At 44.6% G+C, this 22,944-nt stretch overlaps 1 protein-coding gene across 1 annotated transcript in view; it reads right to left on the reverse strand.

Moving 5' to 3' along the window:
• Positions 1 to 22,944, reverse strand: part of PAPPA (pappalysin 1) — a 239,549-nt gene that overhangs the window by 84,704 nt on the left and 131,901 nt on the right. The gene's annotated exons all lie outside the window — the stretch shown is intronic.

Below are 22,944 nucleotides of genomic sequence, written 5' to 3' on the forward strand. Positions count from 1 at the left end.
TTGAGTAGCCAATGTGGCACCCTTCAGACATTGGGGACAACTCCATCAGTCCAAGTCAAAATAGCCAATGGTCAGGGATGATGGGAGCTGTAGTCCAAAGCATCTGGAGTGCATCAGATTGTCGTTCCCCGGTGCAATAAGAAAAGGATAAGTTCTTTATACATTTCTTTGTTAATATTTGTTGGGGGAATAAGACAATTAAGCTAAAGCTGGTTATCACAGAATTTTAGAGTTGGAAGGGACCCAAGGGTCATCTAGTCCAACCCCGTGCAATGCAGGAATCTCAGCTAAAGCATCCATGACAGATGGGCCATCCAACCTCAGATTAAAAACCTCCAAGGAAGGAGAGCCCACCACCTTCTGAGAGAGACCGTTCTACTATTGAACGGCACTTACTCTCAGAAAGTTATTTCTTATGTTTATGGAGATTATGGAGGAATGAGTTGCAAAACAAATGCACAAAGCATCTCTCAAGCACAAAACAATAAAAATGGAGCCAGGGTGGTGTAGTGGATAGATTGCTGGGCTGTGAGTTAGTGAGCTCCAGGTTCAAATCTCCATTTGGACATGAAACTCACTGGGGATCTTTGGTCAGTCATTATTCTTTCAGTCTAACCTACCTGACAGGCTGTGGTGAGGATAAAGTAGAGTGGGGTGTGTGTAGAAAATCATATACACTGCATTGAGATGCTTGGAGGAAAAGCATGATATACATGTCATAAACAAACAGAATCACAGAGTTGGAAAGTGTTTATCTAGTCCAGCACCCAGCAGATGCAGGAAATCTGCCGCTACAACATCCCTGATAGATGGCCCATTCAGTCTCTCCTCAAAAACCTCTAACCAAGATGAGTCTACCATCAACAAAGGCAGTCTGTTAAACAGTTTATTTACCAGGCAACAGGGGATAAACAAACAAACAAATGTGGACTAGCCATGGTAAATAGGGTGAGTTGTAGTAAAGCAAAGGACAGTCTCAGAAGAGAGAATGTAAGCCTAACTTGGTGGTGTAACCAGTGCCCCCTCTGGTCTTCTTGCCCCTGTCCACAGGCCAGGCACCAACAGTTGACCAGATTAAGCATTGGTCAAGGGCCTCAGGGGTTCAAAGGGGCCCATTGCTGGCCCAATCTGGCCACAATGTTATTTCCTGCCCTCCCTGCAAGATCCCCGGATGCTTCTCAGTGGTGAGCAGTGGATGGTGGTGTTACTTTGCAGTAGGGGCCAAGCTCAGCTCCCATCTACAATGCCATAGTCCATAGATCTATGAAACTGATCTGCAATTAGGCTGGACTACAGCTACCCTGGTTGGATGAAGCAAGGGCCTTGCCTGTATAGGTCTATTTGTGGCACTTTTGCACCACTGAAAGCATGGGTGAAAGCACCACTGAAGCTATTGCCTTCTATCTGTGGTTAGACCTGAGGTAGTCAACCTCTTTATACCTACTGCCCACTAATGCATCTTTCTTGATGGCAAAATTTCCTTACTGCCCACCAGTGCTCAAGGGAAGGAGGGTTCAGCTTGTGCCATAGAACCCCCTACTGCCCACCTAGAATCCTGAAACGCCCACTAGTGGGCGGTAGGGATGAGGTTGACTGTAACTCTCACCCAACACCAGAAGCCAGCATGACCAGTAGTCAGGGATGATGGGAGGTGGAGCCCAGCAAAGCATGTAGTGAGACAGGTTTTCCTCCTTTGTCCCTCTGATTGTTGGACTTCAGCTCCCAGCAGTCCCAGCAGCCAGCATGGCCAATGATCAATGATGGTGGGAGTTACAGTCCAGCAACATCTGGAGGTCCATGGCTTCCCCACCCTTGGCCCAAGGCATTGCCCATCAGCTCCCCTTCAGGCTTCTCCCAGACATTTCCAGCTTTGCAGCTTCTAAGCTTCCTCCTGTATTCTCACACTGTTGTATTAAAGAAAACATGGTAAGCAGAGAAGCTTCCGTGGGGATATTTTCAAGACAGGGGTGATGTCGATGGCAAATGAGTTCCACAGTGGCTCAAGTAAGAATAGTTCCCTTATGTCCAGGAGGAAAAAAGTCAAAGCAATGCAAAAGTAGCGCTCCGCATATTTGGAAACAGAGATGCTGGATTGGCCAAAAGTGAGGTAATGATTTCTCTAATTTGAATCCCCAAAGGCTGAGAGCAAAGGAATCTACGGGCAAAACATAAATCAACTTTAATGGGCTGGAAGAAGTTTTTCAGTTTTGTTTAAAAATAAGGAGGCAGCGGGAGGAAGGAAAAAGAAAACCTTGACTGGAACCGAACCTCAACAAGGCTTGCCAGTGGATAGGGTTACATTTTACAACAGTGCAGGACTTTACATAAACTATCTTTGGCATTTGAAATTCATTCCAGCAATTCGACATGTATCATTTTGCAATTCTCCTTTCTTGCATTTTCAGCAGGCTGCCTCTCATTGGGGAGAATGGATGCTTTCTTTCTTTCTTTCTTTCTTTCTTTCTTTCTTTCTTTCTTTCTTAAATACCTATGCAGTTAGGGGATTTATCTTACCCACATCTGCAGTTTATATGGCTGACACAAATGGACAGCCTTTCTGGAATTCTATGGACATTGTGGCATGACTCTTCTCTTCTCTTCTCTTCCTTTCTCTTCTCTTTTCCTCTCCTCTCTCTCTCTGAAACCCACTTGGCCCCCAAGAACACAGAGAGGAATGGGAGAGCTGGGGTTTGGCATAGTTCATGTGTCGCTTAATGGATGAGTGAGAAACGATATTAAAAGCTGACCCAAACCTCCACTAAAAAACTTGAGCCAAACCCAAAACAAACCATTGTTGAGGTTCAGGAAAGCTCTGATAATTTAAAATATCTATGTTTTTATTTTTGCTGCTGCTACTCCCCCCCCCAAAAAAAAAACCCACCTCAGCATTTTTCCTGGGTTCTGTCTGAAACCCAGAAGCAGAAATCTTAAAACACAGAGGGGGGAATCTGGTTAGTAGGGCCCTTTTAAAGTTCTGTTTCTGGATCTGAAAGGCTGTACCATGGGAAGCTACAAGTCAGTGTCATAGCATCTGCCTTTGCATGCAAAACATCCCAGATTCAATTCCCAACATCTCCAGGTAAGACCAGAGGAGACCTCTGTCCGAAACCTTAGAGAACTGTTGCCTGACTTTGTTGGTGCATCATTGCTCTGACTCAGTAGAAGGCAGCTTCCTTTGTTTCTATGATTTGTTACTGTTTAATAAGGTCACATCATTTCTTCTGAAAATTGCCTTTTTGTTTGGTCATTGTCTGCCCTTGTAACTTTCAGACAATCTGTCCATTAATGCCAAGTCCCAAACCTGAGATAGCCACATTGCATATATGTCTGGTTTAGACATTTCCAGCAGTGGTTAGCCAAGCCACTGTTATTAATTGCCAACATGAGGTATTTGGAACCATCTGACTTATTTACCATGGAATCATGATTTCTTCATAGCTTCAGTTCTACACAGGTGTTCTGCTGTGTGTAAAACCAAAACACAAGAAGCAAGAGTGGGTTGGAGACACTAATGTCCACCCTTATCACTCTCCATCTTGTGGAGAGTGGAGGTCAAAAGAACATAAGGAAAGCCCTGCTAGATCAGTCCAACAGCACATCTAGTCTAGCGTCCTGTTCTCAAAGTGACCAACCAGGTACCTGTGGGAAGCCCACCCACAGAACCTGAGTGCAACAGCACTTACCCTACTTGTGTTCCATAGCAACTCTGGCAGTGGAGGAAGAACATAGCCAATGTGGCTAGAAGCCAATATGAGGTTTATTCTCCAGATCCACCCTCAAAGCAACTGTAACGCAAGGAAAGCAACAAGGAGCAACCAACTTCATGTTAAGGCAAAAATAGGTATTGCCCAAAACTGGTGTCTCCATTTCAACTGAATACTCATAAGGAGCGCTCTGCTGGGGGAGGCCAATGACCCATCTAGCTCATCCTGTTCTCACAGTGGCCAGTCAGATGCCTCTGGGGAACCTACAAGCAAACCCTGAGCACAACAGCACTCTGTTCATCTGAAATTCCCTGCAACTGATTTTTCAGAAGCATAGACATGTGCACAGCTTAATGTTAAAAAAAGAAAGAGGAGGGATTGTGGCAACGAGGAAAGAGTATGAAGTAGCAATACTGCTCCCTCAGCTGCCACAACCTGTGGGGAAGCAGTGGTAGGGGAGACGCAAAGTTGTAAGGGAGGGAGGAAGCAGAGAGAGATGGTGTGGTGTGGGTCTGGAACAGATATGTAGCTTCTGTTTGCATCTGTCTTTGGAAGCAGCCGGGGCAGAGAGTAATGGGCTGCAGTGGTAGCAGTAAGTGAGAAGGAGGAAGTCATTCTCTAGGACAGGAAGATGAAGAAATCCTAAACTGGCAAGTTTGGGTTAGCTCATTACAGTGGTACCTCAAGTTACATATGCTTCAGGTTACATACGCTTCAGGTTACAGACTCCTCTAACCCAGAAATAGTACCTCGGGTTAAGAACTTTGCTTCAGGATGAATACAGAAATCATGCAGCGGTGGCACAGCGGCAGCAAGAGGCCCCATTAGCTAAAGTGGTGCTTCAGGTTAAGAACAGTTTCAGCTTAAGAACAGACCTCTGGAACGAATTAAATACGTAACCAGAGGTACCACTGTATCTAGTTAAATATAAAGATAATAAAAACTGACTGTATCTTTGTCTGTTTTCATTACAGCAAAATTCTGGTATTTTCTATCTCATTTTTTAAGTTTGTATTTTTAAAGCAAAGTTTAGTTAGTTGTTAAAAAAATAGTTAAGTTTTAGTTTCTTTAGTTTATTGGATGAATAAAAACAATCCCCTTTATGATTGAATATGAGTATATATTCAATTAATGTTTGCCTTAAAGAAGAATTTCACATGGTGCACACCCTAACAAAATGTGCTGTGCACGCCTATATTCAAAGATACACACCTGTATTCAGAGATATACTGCCTCTAACAGTGAATGAAGATGATAGTCATCATGACTCGTAGCCATTGGTAGCTGTGTCCTCTAAGAATCTGCCCAATCCTTTTTTAAGAACAAAAATCGACCCAAGAGGGAGCCAAGCCAGTGTTGTGTAGTGGTTAGGAGCAGTAGACTTGTAGTCTGGTGAACTGGGTTCGCGTCTCCGCTCCTCCACATGCAGCTGCTGAGTGACCTTGGGCCAGTCACACTTCTCTGAAGCCTCTCAGCCTCACTCACCTCACAGAGTGTTTGTTGTGGGGTAGGTAGGGAAAGGAGAATGTTAGGCTCATCTACCACCAACAACCATGGTTTTGATGTTGTTTGGATCATGTGAAGGTGCTCAAAATTAAAATATCAGCTCCCAATTGCCCTGGCACTGATCAAAATACTGAAAAATTAGGGACACTGAAATACTGGAAAAGCAAACCTTCCCAGGTACGGATGGGTGAGGAATCTGCTGAGCTCAACTTCCAAAGTGGGTCACATCTAACCTAGTTCTACTCAGAGGATACTCACCTACATCAAAAGGTCTAAATTAGATTTGCCCATTAATGTCAATGGGTCTACTCTGAGTAGGACTAACATTGGCCAAAACCTATAAATGGGGTGCCATCTTGCTGGTTGACACCTCATCTTTGATGGTGGAGCACCCCGGTTGTGGTCTGGGAATCAGCCTGTAAGTCATTAAGATAATTAACATATCTTAAAACAGTGGCTTGGAACCATGGGGATGTTTCTTGTTAACTTGGTACAGGGTAGCCAGGGTCTTTAATCAGCCCAGAAGCATGCAAAGCAACCTTGAAGAGACAAGCATCTCTATCCGTTGTTCAAAATTCTCTGATGTAGAGTTGAAAAAGCTGTTTACTGCAAGAGTCGGTCTCTCTCTCTCTCTCCATGAAATGATTGAATGTTATGCTTAGGTCAGGACATGAGTACAATTGTCCACTTATGATTTCCAGCAACCAGTATTCAGAGCCATGCTGCCTCTGACAGTAGAGGGAGAATATAGCCAGGAATAATGCTATGGCCATTGATAGTCTCATAATTATATAACATGTTTACTAGAATGGGCCTTTTTGTGGTGGCCCCCCAACTTACGAAATGCTCTCTGCAGGGAGGCTTACCTGGTACCATTGTTACATATCTTTAGGCACCAGGCAAAAACATCACTCTTCTCCCAGGCCTTTGGCTAATTAAACTATCAATGGTACAGAAAACAAACAACAAACAAACACACAAACAAGCAGAAAGAATACCATAAATACTGTTACCTATCTCAGATGTCCTCAGAACATTTTTACTGAAGCATTACCTACACTTACCAGAGATGGGGGCACTTGTTTATCCAAGGGTAAAAATACAGCTGACCACATATGAGGCAGTGGGCAGAACCTAACACTGTATTAATGATGCATTCTCTTTTACCCTCTGCTAGGTATTGTCTTCACCATATGGCGGCCACTCTCCAGGGTTTCAGGGATTGAGCCTGGGTCCTTCTACATGCAAATTGGATGTTCTGCCCCTGAGCTACAGCCCTTGTAGATCATAGAATCACAGAACTGTAGAGTTGGAAGGCACACCCATGGTCATTTAGTCCAACCTCCTGCAGTGCAGGAATCCCAACACACTGTTCCCCATCCAATTTGAAACCAGACCAGACCCTGCTTAGCACTGCAAAAATGCACCAGCAGTTTTAATGCTGTACCACTAAAGGTAAAGGTAAAGGGACCTCTGACCGTTAGGTCCAGTCGTGACCGACTCTGGGGTTGCAGCGCTCATCTCGCTTTATTGGCCGAGGGAGCTGGCGTACAGCTTCCAGGTCATGTGGCCAGCATGTCTAAGCCGCTTCTGGCGAACCAGAGCAGCGCATTGAAACACCATTTACCTTCCCGCTGAAGCGGTACCTATTTATCTACTTGCACTTTGATGTGCTTTTGAACTGCTAGGTTGACAGGAGCAGGGACCGAGCAACGGGAGCTTATCCCATCGCGGGGATTCGAACTGCCGACCTTCTGATCGGCAAGTCCTAGGCTCTGCACCACTAGGAGTGCCAAATTGGGAGAAGGGTCTCAATTACTCGGGAAGGTTATCCTGGGTGGCCCTTTGGACTCCTGGGCAACTAAGCCTTACAGGGTTCTTTCTCCCTACTTGTCCATGTGATGCCGAATGACAAATTTGCCTTCTACTCCTCTCAACTGGAAGCCTCTGCGTCTGTTTTCCTGGCATCTTGTATCAAACTTCTCCCTCCAAAGCTGCTTTCAATTAGAGGCATCTAACATTGTCTCTGCCTTTTCAGTGGGTTCTAAATCCAGCCCTGTCCTCCTTCCACCCACACACTGTATGTATGTGTGCGAGGCGGGCGGGCGGGCGTGTGTGTGTGGAGAGCAGGAGACAGAATGAACGAGGGCAGAGGGAGGCACAGATTATGTTTCCAACCCCAGGGGGATGCCATGAGGTTTCCCTTTGACTCACTTAGCCCAGCATTTGCTAATGATAAGGCAACATGTCAACTCTCTCCACTCCCCCCCCCCTCCACAAAAAGTAGCTCCTACTCTCTGAGCTTTCTTTCTATCGCCCCACAGGCCCCAGGAATGTGTCCGGGTGGGGTGCGGGTGAAGAGGGAAAGTGATATAGCAGTTGTGCACAACTCATGCTCTTTCCCCCACTGCCCCCTCCCCATACAAAGTGTCCCTGACCTGCGTAGAGCCAATTCCAATGCAATGCGACTTCATGCCGGGGGTGGGGGAGGCGAGGGTGGGGTGACAACATGTACACGTCTCAAAATGTTAACAGCAGACCATACAGATGATGCACATCTTGCAGGAAATAAATACACAAATAAATAAATAAGCAGGCAAGCTCCCATTCTAGCCTGCAACATGTCTGTTCTGCAAGCACAGCCAGTCTGCCCATGAGGTGAGATGAAGCAGCTACCTAAGGCTGCAGAGGTGCCCAAGGCGGCACCCACCACTTCTGCCGCTGGAGAAATGCCCCCCTTTCTTCAAGTTCTGTGAGACGGAGGCATTCCAGCGCAGAGTGTTGCTGCTTGTCTTCTCCACCCCTGTGGAAGACTTAGGAATGGGCAGATCTGTCAATTCTAATTTCTTGTTTCTCTCTTTTCTTTTCTTTTTTGCAATCATATATTCCGGTCTCCGCATTACTGCAGCCAAAAGAATTAAAGAAATAAAAAATCCTGAAGATTACCAGCACTTTGAGTGCACATTTCTCTTAACAAATGCATTTTTGTTTGCTGCGTTGATGAAGATACCCTATTTTGCAAAGCATTATCCTTAATACAATGCATAGGAGCCAACTCCTAGGGGCCATGGGGGCTTCAGCCCCCACAACAAAATATTTGAGGGAGCCAAGTCCCCACAAACTTAAGGGGTATTTCCATTCAAATGGTTTGGATTCACTGTGTCGTGTGATCAATTATCCGGACCCCCACAATATTTTATTCAAGTTGGCACCCCTGATACAATGCATTTCTGCATGTTAATTTCATCTAGTCCAGCCCCATGCAATGCAAGAATAACTGCTGAAGAATTCCTGGCAGATGACCATCCAACCTCTGCTTAAATGCCTCCAATGAAGTAGAGTCTACCACCTTCTGAGGTTGTCCATTCCAATGTCAAACAGCTCTTTCCCTCAGAAAGTTCTTCCTGGTGTTTAGTTGGAATCTCCTTTCCATTTGAATTGATTGGTTCCATCTACCCTCACAAAACAAGCTTGCTCTACCTTCCATGTGACAGCCGTTCAGATATTTGAAGGCTATCACATCTCCTCTGCCGTCTCTTTTCATTTCTATGCACACTTTCCACTGATATATGCATTATTGTTCACATTTCTTGGTTGGAGCACTGCAAAATTCAGAGAAGTGTGAATTCAGAAGGCTGGCTACCTTTTTGTTTGTTTATTGGTTTGATAACTGTGAATTAGCTGTGGTGTCATTTTTATGAAAGTGCAAGCAGCACTGCATTTCTTGCTGATATCTAATGTGACTAACTTCATGTGCAGCGGGACCATGTGTGACCATGCACATGAAATCCCATGGAGGTGCTCTGGTGATACCATGCATGCTTGCCCACCAACTAAGAGTTCCAAGGGAACAGCTTTGGCTCAGTGGCACAGCACCTGCTTTGCATGCAGAAGGTCCCAAGTTCAATCCCCAGCATTTCTAGGTAGGGCTAAGAAATATTCTCTCCCTGAAACCCTGGAGAGCTGCTGCCAGTCAGTGTAGATAATACTGAGTTGGATAGACAAATGGTCTGAGTCATTCTAAGACAGCATTCTATGTTCCTATATGTATAGGACAGCACTGTTAACTGCTAGAGACTGGACATCTCTGTGAAAGTCACATCAACTATTTAGCAAGGCATCTCCCAAAGGCATAAGTTTTTTGGGAGCTTTGTGCTGCTTTTAAGTTACTGCTGTTCCTGCCAACAGCTTTCCTGTTGTTCTTTTCCATTGTGGTGTTTTAATGTCTGCAATCTAATTAGTTTTTATTGTGAATTGAAATCATTGTAAGCTACCCTTGGAATTTATTGAAGTGGGATGGGTGTATGTCCCTGAAATAAACAAACAGCTGAAGATAAACTGGAAGCAGAGATTTACCAAGGACAGGGAGTAGAAAATAGGGGCTGCCCATAGTAAATAAGGCTACCTGATAAATAAAGACAGGGAGAAATATAATTTCCATTCAAAGGCAACCCTGCTTAATTCACAGTTTCATAGGAAATTGCTTTGGGGGGGGGGAGTGTACATTAGAATAAATTCAGGCTAAAATGTTGGTGAGGACATTTTTTAAAAAAAGAATTAGCAAACTGATGTGCAAATGTTGAGAATTTAATACTGGGAGATTGAGAAACTGAGAGAAACTGAAATTGAAACTGAACCATATCCCTAAACTACCCCTAACTGGATCATGTGAATTTTAAACTGGCTTCAACTGAGAATACTCTGGATGTCCTTCAAGTGTGCAGCTCAATCTGTCAACCAACTTGACAAACAATCCTTGCCAAGCCATCCCAAATGGGGAGTGAGCAAGTCTCTTAGCTCAAGCAATTTAAAGGGATGGGGAATAAATACAAGCCTCATTGTGATTGCTAACTTTTGGGGGAAAGCATTTGCCTCCCATGCTAGTAAGAAAACAAACAAATAAAAACCCCAATTATTGATCCACACAGACACTGAGCGCTTCCAGTCTGTTGCTATTTTCAGGTGAGATTCAATCACATGCCAGCAAATTCAATTCACAGAATGAAAGCTGATTTGTCATTCTGGTGCATCAATCTGCTCCCCTCCCCCTCCCCCCATTTCGGACTTTTTGCAGTAAGAAAAGTGATAAGGAAATGTAATGGATCACAGTTGCTTGATGGAACCTCAGATGACCTCCCCACAAACAAATCACAATGAAAGCGCAATAAATAGCCAGTCTTGTCTGACCTCCCTGCAAAGTCTGTATAAATAAATCAGGATGAATGCTCAATAAGCAGGTCATCTGGAGGCGACTGCTGTGGCTCAGCCAAAAGGAGACTTTTCCACATTGAACCAATGGGCTAATTTTATATGGAGTTCCACTCCTCCTTTGTCCAGGAGCAACCACGTATACTTCAATTTCACCAGTGTAATCCTATGCATGATTACTCAGAAGCGGATCCCTGTGTATTCAACAGGGCTTAGTCCCAGGATACAGCCTAAAGAAGTTGATTTGGTGCAAAGATTTGGAAACCATCCTGCCTCCTGCGCAGTATTATGAACAAGGTCATCCTGTTCAGCTACTGAGCCAATTCTCTGAGCCAACACGTTCTCTTTGACTCTGGTCCTGAGGATGACATCAGCAGCTCACAAGCAAATGTGCAATCAAATGCAGCTTGCCAAACAAAGGGTGACCCATGGGAAGTTACTTTTTTTTTAGGAGTCAGCTCTGCCACTGTACAATCTATGAGCAGATTGTCACTTGCCCTGTGCCTTTACTGTATTCCGTGTGTTCACTGGGCCCTGCATTCTGTTCATCTTGATTTCTGGCTTTCTAATAATGAGTCCCAGCATTGGAGAATGCACCAGTTTGCTGCAGATTTCAATTCATTTGAATCTTAATTCTTGTCCCTGCACATGCAGATTTGGCATAAACATGGTAGAACATATTAGCAACTGTTGGGAACAAGTTATTGGACTAGATCAGGGATGGGAAAACTGGGACCCTCCATATGTTGCTGGACTAGAACTCCCCTCATCCTTGACCATTAGCCATGCTGACTGAGGCTGATGGGAATTTGTGTCCAACAGCAAGCAGAGGGCCATACCTTTCAGCTATGCAGGACCAGACTCTGTCAAATGCAATATGCATGACACAGCAATTAAGGATAGTGATTAAGGGCTCTCCAACTTCCACCAAACCCAGCCAGCATGGCCTGGGGATGATGGGAGGTGGGGCTAGGGATGGCAGAGAATTCAATTAGGAACAGGAGTGGCAATTTCCACAATCTGCTTGTTCATCTGAGGTCAGAAACAGAAATCATGTAAACAAATATTTGCTATTGATTTTCTTTTTAGCCCACAAATATCACACAAATAATTACCTCATTTTCTGTGTTGCTCATGACATTTCCCTTCTGCTGGAAATTAATTGCATAATTAATTACATTAATTTATGTACTTTTGGACAGCAAGGTTTCAGAAGCTAACAGGAATAGAATGGAAACAGTGCTGGTTGCAATTAACACCAGATGGCAAGGAAACTACTGCTTCCCTACATGTTCCTCACTGCTGCTATACTGACCAAGTCAATGATGGCAAATCTGTGGCTTTCCAGTTGTTGTTGGACTCCAAGTCCCATAAGCTTCAGCCAACATGGAGAACAAGTCAGGGATGATGGGAGTGGCAATCCAACAATTTCTGGAGGGTTGCTGTGTCTCTATCCCTTTAACAGTTTGGTTTGATCCAACAAGGCTTATTTTATGTTCCTGTTTTCTAAATCCACTGCAGAGGCCCAAATGGTACTTGGGGAACCGTAAGGTTTGACAAAGATACGCAGGTCAAACAGAAAGTACAAGCTTGCCCAGTACATGAGTACATTTTGCAATCAGTTGCTATATTTAACATTGGATGTCACAAGGCCACTGTTTATTTAAGCCTGGTACTTTGGAAGGCAAATCTGTTGTGCTCAAAAGAAGTTGTGTCATCTGTTCCTTTTTCCTGCTTGAGATTGCCCTAGTGGGGACCATTCTTGTGAATGAAGTGTAAATAATGGCTTTCTTCCACTTGGACAAGCGAGCAGGATCAAGTTTCCATGTACATCCACAAGCTGGCGGATGCCAGCTGAATTGCACACAGCTCCTTGGCAAACAGGGTGAAGTTCTGGAGAAGGAACATCCAACCCTTTGGTCCATTGAGGCAAGGACAGGATGCTTGTGCTCCAACAAAATAAAATGATGTGCTAGATCTCAGTAGCAGAGAATAACAGAGAAAGGAGTTTGAGAGAAGCAAATCACAGTGGCAAATTCCACCTCTCATGGAAGTGAGTGGATTTAAATCAGAGATGGGGAACCTGTGGCCCTTTGGGTGTTTCTGGAATTTACCAGCCTGAGGGAGGGCAACTAAAGGAGAGAAATCTTGAAACAGCCTGATGAGGACTGGGCATGTTCAATGGCCATGGAATACTCATAAACAAAGGGTTGGGAACCTCCAGATGTTGCTGCACTTCAGCTCCCTTCAGCCCCAGCCAGAATGGCCTATGGTTGTTGTGAGGATGAAACTGGGGCGGGGTAGATCTGTGCATGCTACCTTGAGCTCCCTGATGGAAAAGTGGAATATAAATGTAATAATGAAATTAACAATGTAGTATTTCACAATGGCATAGGTAAATGCAGGAGATACAGTCTGGACACCATCAAACAGGTGGTTATAGCAGTAGCAAAACTGCCATGCCCATAGGGGAGAAAAACATAGTTCACAGTTGAACCCTCCAGTAACATCTGCATGCTGGGAAAGGGGTGTCTGACCAAGAGTGGAAGCATAGGCAGAATACTGACTGAGTGGATTAATGATGGTTGCAAAAGTCCTGCCAGGAAAGCAGCAGTATCTCATTTATGGAAGCTGGATTCAACCACTCTCAACTGAGCCAGGTCCATAATGAAATGCTCTGTTAGCAGGCAACAGTAGATGGAGAGAAAACCTCAATTTCCCACCTCCCTGTCCTAGGACCATGGTTGTGACGGATTTCCTATACTCTGATGGTTGCCAGTTTTGGCAATGCTGAAATCAAGCCCCATATCCACCCATCTGTCTACCCCATCCTCCCTCCAAAACTTATTGCTGACCTTCCTGTGCCTTCTGGATCCGTGTTAAGACCCCCCCCCCCAATATTTTCACTGGAGATTCCTGGGCAAGAGGCGTCGGCTGTTGTAAACAGCTGCACAAGCAGCAAATACCAGCTCTGACCACACTTTCTCATTCAAGAAAGGTCAAGAGAACAATTTTTCACTTCAAACAGAGCTGTGTGTCGAAAGAACAGAACTTTCTCATACCCGGTGAGTAATGCTGAGGAAACCAACAACCATTTTTAATGCGTCCAGTATGGTTAATACCCAAATAAAATGCACTGCATAAACTAGAGAGTTTGACATTCTCTTGTGAAGTGGATTAGATGATAAGTGGATGGGAGGACTTCCCCTCCTTCTCTGCTCTTATGGATAGTGTGATAGCGTGATGAGTTGGAAAAGAGTGGAGCTGAGTGTTAGAAGGTTCAAGACAGATATAGAAAGTATGTCTTCATGCAGTGCACAGTGAAACTATGAAACTCACTGCCACAGGAGACTGGTGGACACCAAAGTTGATGCCAGTTGCTGGAAACCACAGGAGGGGAGAGTACTCTTGTGCCCCAAATCCTGCTTGTGGGTTTTCTACTGAGGCATCTGATTGGCCACTCTGAGGACAGGATGCTGGACTAGACGGGCCATTGGCCTGATCAAGCAGGCTCCTCTTATGTTCTTAGAGTACTACTTTAACAATATATGGATGCCCTGTCCCACCAACCTTAATATGTCCTCAACCAGCTCCTGCCTACCTGGCTTCTTACTTGCAAGCAGTCCAGGGGGTGGCATTGCCTGGCAGCTTCTTCATCCTCAGTCTTAAGTGTTGCCCTTGCAGAACTCAGAGGGGGAAGGAGGATGGGGGGAAAGCTAGAATGAGTTAGCTCTGACTGCCATTGGCTCTGGCTCCACCTACCATTGGGCTCCACCTACCATCTGTTTTAACAATCCCAATGGGCACCAGCAACCAATGTGCAGTCCTCCAGGAGCCAATGGGTGAACTCTGCCTCCTTCTTCATTCAGTTCTCTACAAACATATGTGTCTGAATCCAAATTCAATGCAGATTTTTGCTTCTCCTTCATTCTCTGGCCAGGTTTATCTTCAAAAACCAAGCAGGCACCTGGCATTGTTACTTGGTGCCTTTCTTTTAAAACAGCTCCTTTTTAAAATTAAAACATTGAGGCAGAGGGAGGCTCCTTGATTGCCACAAAGGTAAAGGCCAGCCAACCAGGACTCTGCTCAGTTGGTTGGGAAGCAGGGAGGAAGTGTGGCTTTGCAATTTCCCCAAGGGCTAGCCAACCAAGACTGCACAGTCAACTGAGAAGCACAAGGGGAAGGAAGGTGACCCAGTGATTGCCACAACGGCTAGTCAGTCAGCACTCTGCACAGCCAGCTGGGAAGTGCAGGCCAGAGGGAAAGTGACTGTGACTGCCACAAGGGCAAGCCAATCAGCATTCTTACAACAGGCTTCTGTTGCAAATAGGAAGAACTAGTTCCTCTTGAGCTGGATTCAACATGAATTTGCATATGGCTAAAGAAATTGTTTCAAATGGTGGGGACATTCATTTGTTTTTGGAAAGTAGTTCCTTTGGTCCTTTACGATATAGGGAGACTTATTTGTGAGTAAACATGCATGGCATTTGTAGGGACATGGGTGGCACTGTGGGTTAAACCACAGAGCCTAGGACTTGCCAATCAGAAGGTCGGCGGTTCGAATCCCCGCGACGGGGTGAGCTCCCATTGCTCGGTCCCAGCTCCTGCCAACCTAGCAGTTCGAAAGCACATCAAAGTGCAAGTAGATAAATAGGTACTGCTCCGGCGGGAAGGTAAATGGCGTTTCTGTGAGCTGCTCTGGTTCGCCAGAAGTGGCTTAGTCATGCTGGCCACATGACCTGGAAGCTGTACGCCGGCTCCCTTGGCCAATAAAGCGAGATGAGCGCCGCAACCCCAGAATCGGTCACAACTGGACCTAATGGTCAGGGGTCCCTTTTACTATGCATGGCATTATATTGTATGAGACAGACACATAGAGATAGAAAGAAAGAAGCTGGATGTTTCTGTCTGTGATGGTGTCCCTTCTCCTATCTAATTATCAAACTACATTTTGATGCATAAGACTTTAGAATTAAGCATTTGTTGTGGTTTGATGTGGGTTTTCCTCCCCTCCCCTCTCTGTGAATACCAGGCACAGGGCCTTGTAGTGGTGTGCAAATCAGAAAAAAACATACTCTTTTCCACAGCTGTCATTGTAAAAGTGCTGAGTAACAAAACCTCCACCACATAAATACACTCCAGCTCAAGAGGCTAGACCATCCAGCTCACAGGCTCTCCCTAAAACAGCGGCAAGTCTACTTCCTTTGGCACATGAGCTAGCTTCATCTGCATCCAAGTACAGTTTTCCTGCAACCCAACTCCACAGACAATAGTCATAGCTCAGTGGTATAACATGTGCTCTGCACAAAGTATGTCCCAGGTTCAAAACCCATCATCTCCAGATAGGACTGGGAATGTCTCCAACTCTGCAAACCAGTGTAAACACTATTGATCTAGAGAGATCAATCGACTGACTGGGCATAAGACAACTTCCTCTGTTGTTTTGGGGAAGGGTTGTTGCTCAGAAGGCAGAGCACCTGCTTTGAATGAGGAAGGTACTCAGTTCAATCCCTGACATCTCTAAGTAGGGCAAGGAGAGAACCCTGCCTGAAATCCTGGAGCGCTGCTGCCAGTCAGTGTAGACAATATAGAGCTAATGTTACTATTAGGCTGACTTGGCATAAGGCAACTTCCCATTTTCCTAATCTGACAATCTTTCACTGGGTCGATTACTGTACTTAAAAAGCAAAAGAAGTACCTGCCAGGGGTGCTCAGAGCACTGAAGACTCAAGGGTGGAAGATGATGTGGTCTGACTACTCTAGGGCAGGGGTAGAGAACCTGGGTAGCCCTCCAGCTACATGAGCTCTGAAGCAGCAGGGATTATGGGGCATTGCAATCCAGCAACATCTGGAGGACCACAGGTGTCCTCATCCCCCATTTAAACCCATGCTTGCCCCCAATCACATATAATATGAGACAGGAGGGGGAAATCAAAAGGAGTATTTGGATAATGGGAGGGGAATCCTCAAACTCCCATCAGCTCCCATGAGCATCTCCTGAAAATGGGTCTCCCCAAGGCAAAAACCATTATCGATCAGCGCTTGAAGGATATTGAGCAGCAGAATAATCTGGCCTATATTAAGAAATTTAGTGCTTGGTACGCTTATCTGCCCCCCCTCCCTTTTTGATTTGCGGGCACCTTATTTGTCTACCTTAACCATTCCAAAACTTAGGCGGGCCTTTACACTGGCCAGACTAAATATGTTACCCTCAGCTGTTCTTGAAGGTAGATATCAAAAAATTCCATTTGAGAACCAGCTCTGCCCCTGTGGAGCTGGCTATGTAGAGACGGCGTCACACGTTCTCTTGTCTTGCTCCCTATATAAAGATCTCAGGGACGAGACCATTACGCCGCTCCTATCTGCCATCCCCGGCCGCTCTTGCGAAGCCAAATTGTTCTCACTTCTAGCCGACCAGAACAGCTCGACAACAGAGAAGGTTGCCAAATTTATCGAGAGAGCAATGAGACTGAGAGCTGGTATCTGAATGATATCAGTGTGGTCACCCGGATTCCATGCCTAGGTTTTTATGATTATTATCATTATGTTTTATTATTATTATTTTATTACTTCTGCCAAGTTTTAAGTACTGAGATTATTAATTTACCTAGGGTTTTAATAGGTCACAAGATTTTAACTATATTTGTAATGTATTCCTGTTGGTGTTTGTCCTTTGATGCTATGGCCTGTTGGCTATGCAAATAAAGTCTAGTTCCTTCCTTCCAAATCTCCTCCCCACCCAACTCCATTTTCCCATCAAATGACACACAGATATTATTACATGTTATTTTTCTTAAGATTACTAAATTGTGCTTTTATACTAAATTTCCTTTTTTTCTGTGTATATTGTAATGTTTTATTGTTGCTATGGCCATTGGCTGATGCAAATAAAGTTTTATCTATCTACATGAGCTCTGAAGCAGCAGGGATGATGGGGCATTGCAATCCAGCAACATCTGGAGGACCACAGGTGTCCTCATCCCCCATTTAAACCCATGCTTGCCCCCAATCACATATAATATGAGACAGGAGGGGGAAATCAAAAGGAGTATTTGGATAATGGGAGGGGAATCCTCAAACTCCCATCAGCTCCAGCCAACATGCCCGATGGTCAGAAATGATCAGGTGTTGTAATCCAGCAACCTCTGGAGATTGCAGGTTCCCCATCCTTGTTTTAGGAGATGCGCTTCAATGGTGCAGCATGTGCCTTGCATGCAAAATGCCACAGGATCTGGGAAAGGCCTGCATCTCAGGTCTTTTGGACAGTCAGTGCAGAGTAGGCAAGATAGGGATAAATTGACTGATGGCCTAATCCAGGAGGATGTGTTTCCTTTGAAAGGCTATGAAAGGCTCATTAAAGGGACACTGATCAACCAACTGCCGAATGCCCTCAGCCAGAACCAACACACTTCCCTTTTTTATGTGCAACCAGTCTAGTGGGTGGCTGTGTGTCATGGGTCCCATGGTGCCATCCAGAACAGGGGAAGGCTGGCAGGACCTGTTAGGAAAAGAGGAGGATTCAGGAGCTTGGGGGGCAGAGGGCTCAAGCAGTACCAAACTCGGGTTATGGTTTCTGCCTAAATCTTTAATGCTCAAATCAGTATGGTATGTAAGTAAGGCAAGGGTTAAAAGGCATGTCAGGTGGATTGCATGGCTAGGAAAGCTAATATCTTGATCCAACGAGTGACATGCCCCTGCGCCTTACTTTTAAAGAGCTTTAGTGTGGCAAGCGAGAGGCATCTTTAGGATGGGCAAGCAAATGGGTACTCCTCCAAGTGGGTTTGGCTTGCATGGTCTGTTTGCACTTGTGCTGGCCCAGAACCAAACTTAAGGGTGGCCACTCATCGGCAGAAGGAAGCAGAAGAGGCAGCTCCAGCATGAATGGAACCTGACTGGAAGTGTCTAATGGTGAAAGAGCTGGATTCTTCCCCCACATCCTGTTTGATCCTTCCCCAGGATCCAAATCTGAATTCTCAGGACCCACAGCTGCTCTCTCTACCAATTCTGAGACCCCTTGGGTCTGGAGCCTGTCCCAACTCACTAGGACCTTCCTTGGGATTATCAGACTTTAGCACCTCCTACCCCTCTTCTTGCCTGACTACCCCCATCTCTATGTGGTTCATGATAGCTTTTGCTTGGCTGGAAGGTGTACTTGAACTTGGACAATGCCTCTTGGCCTTGAAAGCTAGAGAGGAGAGATTTTAGGAAGAAGGAATGACTGAATCTTCCAGTGGAGCTGAATACTGGGAGGTTCAGGACAGATAAAATAAAGTACTTCTTAATGCAGGGTTTGGTTAAACTATGAACTATGAACCAGGAAGAAGTGATGGCCACCAACCTAGATAGCTTTAAAGGAGTATTAGACAAATTCATGGAGAAGGAGAGAGCTATTTATGGCTGCTAGCCATGTTGGCTATGCTCTGCCTTTGCAGCTGGAGATAGCCATGTTTCAGAATATTTCTGAATACTCTTCTCAGGTTCTTTTGCTGTCCTTAAAGATGCACCCTGAGTTCGCCAATGACAATGAACAGGGCAGGCGAGTAGATCATAAAATATATTTCTGCAATCTTCATTGCCAAGATGGTCAAGTATGAAAATATTTCTTACAGCAGTGTGGACAATAAAACAAAGGAGCCTTCATTACTGAGTTGTGCGTTGTTGGGGTTTTTTTAAGTGCCCTCCACTGCTGACTTGAGAAGCTGAACTTCCAGGCTTGAAGAAAATGAACATGTGGCTTTGGGGATGACATTCCATTATGCCAGAGAATACAGACTTGCATGTCTGTGTATTTGTGGCTTTGCAATAACATTACAATCTTGGAGTGCTGTTCTCATATTTGACATGTTTTCTTGTACAGAACACGAAACCAAATTATACAGAGAAGGCTATGGCTGGCCCTGTTCTGGAACCACCACGGCTACACTCCCTCATTGTTGCCATCTTCCTCTCATTATTGTGGTTTGAAGTCAATCAAGTAGAGCCTGCTAGCATATTTTTTATCCTAGCTTGATTGGCTGGTGGCATGCAGGCAAGAAGGAAGGGATCTTTGTTGTTGTTGCTTAAGGCTTTGTTGCAAGATGAATTGTGCAAACTCTGGTGAAGCTACACAGTGGCATGTCTTGGAGCTTGTTTGTTTATGTTTTAGTAAGAGGTGAGTGGGGGGGGAGCCACAGTTCTTCAATGCACAAACATCAGAGGCACCTTCTTGGGCAACTTTTTGAGCAATTGTTTCATCCGGAATGGAGATGGAAGAAACTAGCTAGCATCAGGGGAGTTATCCCTACATTTTTCAGCATTAGCAGGTAGATTAGAGGGTTAGTGCTGACTGCAAGAGTTTGAGTATGGCCTTGGGTATGGCACTAGATGCCAAGGTGGTTCCCCCTAACCCGGAAGAGGTATGCAAACAGAGAATTCCCAGGAAAAATCACATGGGTGCCATGTGCTGAGGACATGCCAACACAGTGCAGCTATCAAATAAATGACAGAGGGGAAATGAAGCCAAATGAGAGGGAAGGCAATGCTCCCAAGATCAGCACTGCGCTCATTCCGAACAGGCATTCACTTTGGCCATTTTAAGATTAATCCCTGGGAAATGTCTGTCTTTCTTTTTGAAACGGATGGGAGAGAGTAGAGTCTGGGGCTCCCAAAGTGAGGAACAGAGAGAAGCTGATGGTGGAGGTGGGGGAGACTCTGTTTATGTGTTTGTGTATGTGACTGGATGACAGATTAATGAAAGAGGGACAGTGTGTATATGCCTGGGTGAGAGAGAAAATGATTGCGTGAATATTCTCATTATCCTGAAGCTTTCTGTTGCTATTGTGGGATGCTTTGCGTATATTTTTCATTAATTGCATGTGTTTTCTCTGTAAATGTGTTTAGAATGAATTTTTTACTCATCTTTGTGTTTTAGAATATGTGGGAGATCTTTTAATATAACAAGTGACTAGCAAGTTTATTAAAGTATAATACACCACCAGAAGCATCACCAGTTGGATTTCTTCCCCTCTCTTAAAAATGAATGTCTGCTGGGGAGCAGCAGGGGGCAGACAGAGGGGCCCACACTCACCTTCACCTTTGGCTCCACCCACCACTAATATACAGCCCTTGACCAGTTTACCATGAGGGAATGCCAGCCTTGACATCAAAAAAGATTGGCTGCTCCTCGCACAGAACTGAGTGGCTGTTTGGTTTTACTGACCCTGCCCAACACAGGAAGGTGCCTTATACCCTCAGACCATCTACGTAGCTCCCTCTAGCTCAGCGTGGTCTACCCTAACTGGTAGCAGCTCTCTGGGGATTCAGGCAGAGGTCTCTCCCCTGTGTGCCCTGGATATGCTGGGGACTGAACTGCTGAATTTCTGTGTGCAAGGCAGATGCTCTGCCACTGAACTGCAGCCCAAAAGCTGGGGTCTGGTGGTGTAGTCCCTCAGAATTCCACCAGAGGGCTGCAGCCTCTCTCCGATTGGTACAAAAGTCAGCTAGCAAAAAAGGGGGAGGAGCAGCACTTTGGGATGGAGAATAAAAGGAGTGGTTTTTGAGAGAGTTAGACAGGGTTTGAGCTGAGCTGAGAGATAGGGCTTGATTTGCAACAGGGTTTAGTTTGAGAGTCGGGGACAGAGATAGGGATTAGGATAGGATTTGACTGAGGGAGAACTGGTTCCGATTTGAGTTGAACATCTGCTCTGAGGAGCAGGCATAGGCAAACTCGGCCCTCCAGATGTTTTGGGACTACAATTCCCATCCCTACTGGACCTGTTAGCTAGGAATGATGGGAGTTGTAGTCCCAAAACATCTGTGAAGGAAGTTGTGCTGTGTCAAAAGTATTTAACTGTAATGCCTGCCATAACTAAGTAAGGGAACAAGAATGAAGTAACAGAAGCTGAGTTAAGCATTTTACCAACCATTCTAGAAACCTGAGCATCTAACCGAAGTGTAGCAACAGATCTTTAGCAACGGAAGCTTAAGAAAAGCTGTGCATATACTACTGTGCTTAAGCCTGTGACAACCTTACATAAAGTTTAAATAATAAGTTAGCTTCTACCTGGAAAAGCACCATATTTAACTGGGGGCAGTTAGCAGGTGAGTCTGCTACATATTAATTGGTGGCAAGGGTGGGATCCGCTACAGTAGGGAAGAAAGCATCTGTCAATTTTGGTTCCTATCACTAACTCATAATTCCCCATCTCCTGTTCCATACTTCACATTTCGGCATCAGTTTGCAATTCTTTTTAAATAAAAGGTCCTCATGAAAATGGGTCTAAATCTGAGTATTAATTTCTCCTAATATATACACTTTTGTATGCATTTTCCTCAAACAAACACATTTTTGCAAATTATTTTTCCTCATATATTTTTATACACTGCTTTCATTAATACATCACACTTTTTGTGCTATTTTCACGCATATATGCACTGAAATGCATACTTTCATATGTGAATTCCTATAAACGTTATTTATCGGAGAACTGCACTTCAAAATTCAGAGAAGTGTGACATTTAAGAGGGTGGCCGTGTTTTTCTGTGCATATTGTTTTGGAAATGGTGAAGTAAGGAGTTTTGCATTAAAATGCAAACTGAACCAATTGTTTCTTTTCCTGCCCTGTCCCTCATCTGAGATATCCCCCCATCCACTCCAAGAATTCATCTCTCTCCTTCCTCCTGTCATCCATACCCTCTGAAGCAAATTAGATTAATCACTATCAACTAGTCTGTCTTGTCATACAGGAACAACACAGCCGCACTATATAAGGTCATTATTCAAGTGTTCCTTTGTGTGGAGAAAGACAGTGACCCCTTCTCATTTCCTCCTTCCTTCCAGATTAGCACCCCTTAAAATTTCTTTCTACCCACCACATCACACATGTACTCGTTGGTGTTCCAAGGATGGTTTGTCTTCTTTCACCACCACTGCAGGGAATGCACTGTGCCAGTGTTTCCATCTGTGCCCAGGGAGACTCTCAGTTTGCAGCCAATCTCAGCCATGACACAAACACACATACAAAACCCTTATTTGTAGGTGAGAATGGGAACAGGTAGGAAGGTCATGCCAGTACAGTTCTTAGGGTTGTTATTATGTGTCTTGCTCTGAAGAGGCCCCAGATTCTGGCTGGTCATAGAATAGTAACAGTATGGCTCATGAGATTTCCATTCCTTGAGATCCAGGGACAGCTCCAAGCATGAAAGCAAGGCTGAGTTCTCAGTGCAGAGACTTATCACTTGATATAATGTTCTGCCACTATCATCTATCTATCTATCATCTATCTATCTATCATCTATCTATCTATCTATCATCTATCTATCTATCTATCTATCCATCTATCTATCCATCTATCATCTATCTATATCTATCTATCTATCTATCTATCTATCTATCTATCTATCTATCATCTATCATCTATCATCTATCTATCTATCTATCTATCTATCATCTATCTATCTATCTATCTATCATCTATCCCTGCACATAGAATGCTAACATGCAAGGGAAAAGGTTTTGAGTCTAAGATTTTCTCTGTGCAGGGATTAT

Source organism: Podarcis tiliguerta, assembly GCF_965153285.1.
Source record: "Podarcis tiliguerta genome assembly, chromosome: Z".
NCBI classification, from domain to species: domain Eukaryota; kingdom Metazoa; phylum Chordata; class Lepidosauria; order Squamata; family Lacertidae; genus Podarcis; species Podarcis tiliguerta.